This window comes from Argentina silus (genome assembly GCF_951799395.1).
Source record: "Argentina silus genome assembly, chromosome: 11".
NCBI classification, from domain to species: Eukaryota; Metazoa; Chordata; class Actinopteri; order Argentiniformes; family Argentinidae; genus Argentina; species Argentina silus.
Window position 1 is genome coordinate 5,734,748 of NC_139665.1, and position 6,135 is coordinate 5,740,882.

Below are 6,135 nucleotides of genomic sequence, written 5' to 3' on the forward strand. Positions count from 1 at the left end.
AGAGGAGAGAAGAGGATGTTATCCCTTTGAGCATGGGTAGAAACAAAGTGGATTAGAATATTGAGAAATTGGACAAAGGAAATATACTATTGACTAAATCATGCTGTGCAGAGAACAAAGGGAGGGGCAAATGGGGGGGGGGGTTAAGGGAGGGAAAGGGGACAGAGAGATGGAGAGATTGACAGCATATGCCTGGGGGGCTTTTCCATCTAATCAATGTGTCATTAGGCACAATGCCAGACAGACTGACCCTGCGTTCTCCATCCACAAACTTGATGTTGCAGTGTTTGTGTTGGTCAAAGATAGAGTGTTGTAGCTCATACAGTCCCTTTTCTCCACGGGTGCTGTGGATGCTCCCGGTGTTTGGATGGAGAGGAAATCAGACGTGGAGATCTTCATCCACGCCATGGAGGAAGGGAAGGTCCAGATGGCTCACTTAATCCTCGCTGCGCTGGGTGAGGCTGCGGTAAACGCCACCTGAGAGAGGCGCCGGGGGGCGGCGACAGGCTGCACACCTCTCATGTGTGCCACCGAGCTCCCACTCCCCGTCGACCGCACCCACTTGCTCCTGCTCCTGACCAGGGGAGCCGAGGTGGACCACAGAGACAGCAAGGGCCGCACAGCCCTCAGTCTGGCTAGCCAGCATGGGCATTTGGATGCGGTCTGTCTCTTGGTCCAGCACGGGGCACACCCTGGCCGCTCTGACCGCTGGGGGAAGACACCTCTGGCCTACGCTCCCCACCACCGTACTCTGGTGGTCAAGTTCTCTCTGTCCACTTTTCTCCTCCAGCCCCTCACAAACCAGGTCATACAGAACCCTCTACTCTGCCAGACTGGCCCCCACCATTCAAAACCAGAGCAGAGTGGAGAAGTTCCTGTCTAACTGGCTGAGAAGAGGACACCTCCGTAATGTTGTTGATCCACCCTCCATGAAGGCCACCTCCACCAAACCCTCTGGTAGTCTGTGGAGATGGATGACAGCCAGAGGAGTTCAGGGCACGGCTGGGTTGGTCCATAGATCCCACAACCCTCTGACTGAACCCTATGATGCCACTTCAGATCCTCACTCAGAACCAAAGCCCCATACAAGGTGAGTCATCTTCTTTACCATTGGAGTCCCACAACACCTGCCAACCCACTGTGCTCAGGAACCCATTCTTCCTGGAGGAGGGACACATTGGGGGTAGGACGATTGAAGGACCCCTGCGTATTTTGTGTGGGAGACCCCACAGGGCCAAGCGATGCAGCCTTCCCAATGAGATGTGCAACATGAGCGGTGTCGGTGACAGGCTCCCTCGCCCCCCCATGGTGTCTCTGGCTCCAGGTGTAATGTGTTCCCCGCTCTCCGCCACCACACATGTCTAGAGTTCATGTTCCTGAGTGAGGAGTCTGATACAGATCTGGAGGAACTGGTCCCAGATGACTGCCCAGAGATGGAGAGGGTTTCAGACTGAGGAGAATTTGTACATTCATGACATTGCTGCACTACAAACTATTTGACGCACCTTGCTGCTACTTGTCTGCCTATGCTATGCCTGTTGCAATATGCTGTTTTGCTAACTCACCTCCACCTCAGTCTCAACCTGGCTGGTTCTGCTTTTCTACTGTACCTGTCAGGGGATTGTCAGATGAACTCTTGACCTTTGTATTAATTATACTTTCCATGGGCATGGAGTGTAAGAGTACAGCCTCAAAGGCCAAGACCAAATGTATAAGTATTTACATATAAAATAAACGGCTGTTTACCAATTAAATACAGTGAGTTCTCCTGGCTGAACTGAAGCTGTTACAGCAGTGGATAGATAACTGTCTTTATTTATTCTCTATTATGTAGGCAACACTGACCTCTTGTGGTAAAATAGGTCCCCTATCGGAGCACAGACAGTGTTGTGGTATTGTGTATAGCCTGAGGGGTGGTTGGTTTATGTAATAAGACTACAGAAGGTCATGTTTGAGCACCTCCTGTATGTCATGTTGAGTATGGTACCTGTCAAGACCAGGTCAACTGCAGAATACTGGATCTCCAGTCCCAAAGAGCTATATATAGTGGGGGAAATAATTATTTGATCCCCTGCTGATTTTGTTAGTTTGCCCGATTACAAAGAAATGAGCGGTCTATAATTTTTATGGTACTTTTATTTTAACAAATAGAGACAGAATATCAACAAAGAAGTCCAGAAAAAGGTATAAAGGTATAAAAGACACCTGTCCATAGAATCAATCTCTTCCATTCCAACCTCTCCACCACCATGGGCAAGACCAAATTACATTCAAAGGACATCAGGGTAAGAGTTGTAGACCTGCACAAGGCTGGAATGGGCTACAAGACCATCAGCAAGAAGCTTGGTGAGAAGGAGACAACTGTTGGTGCAATTATTAGAAAATGGAAGAAATACAAAATAACCATCAATCGCCCTCGGCCTGGAGCTCCATGCAAGATCTCGCCTCGTGGGGTAAGGATGATCATGAGAAGGGTGAGGGATCAGCCCAGAACTACACGGGAGGAGCTTGGTAATGATCTCAAGGCAGCTGGGACCACAGTCACCAAGAAAACCATTGGTAACACACTACACCGTAACGGATTGAAATCCTGCAGTGCCCGCAAGGTCCCCCTGCTCAAGAAGGCACATGTACAGGCCAATCTGAAGTTTGCCAATGAACACTTAAATGATTCAGAGAAGGCTTGGGAGAAGGTGATGTGGTCAGATGAGACCAAAATTGAACTCTTTGGCATAAATTCAACTCTTCGTGTTTGGAGGGAGAGAAATGCTGAATGCTACAATCCCAAGAACACCATCCCCACTGTCAAACATGGAGGTGGAAACATTATGCTTTGGGGTTGTTTCTCTGCAGGGGGTACAGGACGACTTCACTGCATTGAGGGGCCAATGGACGGGGCCATGTACCGTAAGATCTTGGACGAGAACCTCCTTCCCTCAGCCAAAGCACTGAGGATGGGTCGTGGATGGGTCTTCCAGCATGACAATGACCCAAAACATACGGCCAAGGCAACAAAGGAGTGGCTCAAGAAGAAGCACACTAAGGTCATGGAGTGGCCTAGCTAGTCTCCAGACCTTAATCTTATAGAAAATTTGTGGAGGGAGCTGATGCTTCGAGTTGCCAAGCAAAAGCCTTGAAACCTTCAGGATTTGGAGAGGATCTGTGAAGAGGAGTGGACCAAAATCCCTCCTGAGATGTGTGCAAACCTGGTGACCAACTACAAGAAACGTCTGACTTCTGTGCTTGCCAACAAGGGTTTCTCCACCAAGTACTAAGTCATGTTTTGCTTGGGGATCAAATACTTATTTCCTTCGATCAAATGCAAATTAATTTATAACTTTATATAATATGTTTTTCTGGACTTTTTTTGTTGATATTCTGTGTCTATTTGTTAAAATAAAAGTACCATAAAAATTATAGACCGCTCATTTCTTTGTAATCGGGCAAACTAACAAAATCAGCAGGGGATCAAATAATTATTTCCCCCACTGTAGTATAGTATAGTGTGTGCAGGCTTTTGTTCAAGCTCAGCTCTTACACGTGATTTCTGTAATTGTGAATGGATGGATGAATGGATCCCTCAAACCCACCCTCAATATTCTTTTTTTATTTTAATTTTTATTGATTTGATGCTAATTTTATAACTTTGTGCTCAACTTTTCAAAACTCTCAACAATTTTTTTTTTAATTCACCAAATACGAAGCGCAAATCCACATCATCAAAATTAAAATGTGCAATTTCACACTGAAATAAATTATCTGCCTTTCTCAATGACACACACACAGAAATCACTGAGTGTGTGTAAACTATAATGGTGTATCACAAGAGCACCTAACCTGTATGGCTACAATCTAGTCCTCCCTGCTACAAAACTGTTTCCTTCTAAAGTCACATTACTCACATTACTTCTTCTACTCAGTTGAGAAGAAATAGGTCCTGACAACTTTCAGTGAAATTTAATCAATGATTGAGGGAAGTGGAGCAGCTCTCTGCCACTAAGCACATCTTCCCCTGAGACAAGCACAGGGGAGTGTCAGACGGGGAGAAAGAGAGAGAGGGAAGGACATAGGAAAGAGGTTATAATGGTTTAATGGTAATAATAGGACACTTGTCTATCATTCTAACTGCAGTTGTGACATACATTACTAATAAGTGTAAAAGTGTTGTAACAATCATACCGTAGGTACACTGAATTTTAAAGCCACAATCTGGGATTATTTTTTCAGGGAAACGTATGTAACCCCCCCCTTAAAATTCATAGATGGTGCTCTAGATGCAAGGACATTGACATTCACACAATACCTTTTGTACCAATACATTTATTTCTATTTTGGGTTACAGGGTAAGACAGTTGTAAGATCATGAGGCATTTTGTAAATTATAATCCTCAAGAATCAATAGGTATAATGATTTAAATGACCATTGACAAGATTCAATAATCCCAGAAGTTAAATTTGAGAGAACATGATATATTTAAAAAAAAAAAAAAAAAAAAAAAAAAAAAGAGAGGCTATACAAAATCCTGAGTAGGACCAAATCCAAAACTCCGAAATTAAATCTACGCCAACAATGGACACACTCATTCAGAAGAGTCAATGGGAATTTCAATTGAATTAAGAAAACGTAGGTTCAGCACACACCTCTGTTAAAACAGGTGGTGCCCTTCACTCTCAGTACTGTGGATCATGAAGGATCACAGCAGACATTTGCCTCATTTAAAAACAAAGTTACAGATTTGAGCATCTTAACTGTGTCTGTGCATCATGTTTGTTAATACTAACATCAGGATGCATCTAGTTGATCCAACATTTCAATTTTACACCACAGTCTGTTGTTTTCCCAACAACTGGAAATAATGAAATATACCCCATGATGTTGATGAACATACGATTTTTTTTTTCTCATTGAAATCAAGTAGGTATTAGTAGTAGTATTTATAATAGTATAGTATACATACTATTTATAATAGTAGTATAGTTTAAATAGTATTTGCAAGTGAAAATGCATTTGCTCCATAGTTGTGTTGGTGGCCCTCTGTTAGATGGTGTGCAGACATGGCACTGTGTGACTTTAATGTGTCAATGCATAAGAATAGCATTGAATTAACAAGAATATGCATAGATTATTATAACATATCTATTGTCTATATGCTACATTGCATACAGGCTTACAAAAAACAGTTCACTGTGGAATCTAAAGGTGCAGTGCAACAATAGCAGATGTTTTGAAAGGCTTTGTCAAAAATAATAACATTTGAACCTGCAAAGGTTTTGTGATAACGATGAGTCATTATCACATTCAGTTAAATATGTTTAGCCTATCACTCTGCCTGCGTATGATCTAATGGAAATCAAAAGGGCCTTATAAAAGCTATAGCATTTAATTCCCAAAAAATAACCTGAATAGTTCAAAATCCATTAACATCCAACATCATTTGCCCTATTGTCCCGAAACAGCTTCCTTGAGTGTGTAAATCATACTTCTGCAGCTGTACACTCATGCAGCGTGTCCTCTCGAGTCCTACAGCGCAGTTCAAACTCTCCCCTGTGCGTAGAATCACTCCTGTACTCACTTCAGTGGTTGATCGTAGTCATAACCTTGAGGAACAATCCGTGCCGTTCGGTACTGTCGGCCCGGTGACATTTGCCACTACCGAGTCGGTGACATTGTACTGCGCATCCTGAGTCCAGAAGAAAACATAATAAATTACCAGAATGAAGGAGGCTACGGACACGCAGAGGAAATAGGCAATCGCCATAGCTACTTTAACCCATATCTTTGTGGTTATGCTGGCATGTTTCACCCGCTGGTCGCCTGGAAAACTCGGCCTCCTGTCCATGTCCCCGTTTTCCTTCACGGTAGTAACTTGTTTCATCATGCAATCCTTGTAGTCTGGCGTTGAAAGAAGTGTCCGTCTGACAAACAGCAGTTTACACAGAGCGCTCAAATTGTCCCTTTCCCCTCCACTGTTGTGCACCGCTCCTTGGTTCGAAATGGGACGATATGGTCTCCCAGTGAGGTCATGTCTCTCATTTATTACAGCAGAAGCATCTCAATTTAAAGGGATAACACGCGGGGCGGAGCACCTCTACAGCGGCATCGACTAGGTTCGTTTTGGAGCTTGCCTACGCGGA

At 43.9% G+C, this 6,135-nt stretch overlaps 1 protein-coding gene across 1 annotated transcript in view; it reads left to right on the forward strand.

The window, feature by feature from the left end:
- The window catches only part of zc3h4 (zinc finger CCCH-type containing 4), a gene marked incomplete at its 5' end in the record, with an annotated part of 128,263 nt that overhangs the window by 59,229 nt on the left and 62,899 nt on the right, over positions 1-6,135 (forward strand). The window lies entirely within an intron of this gene.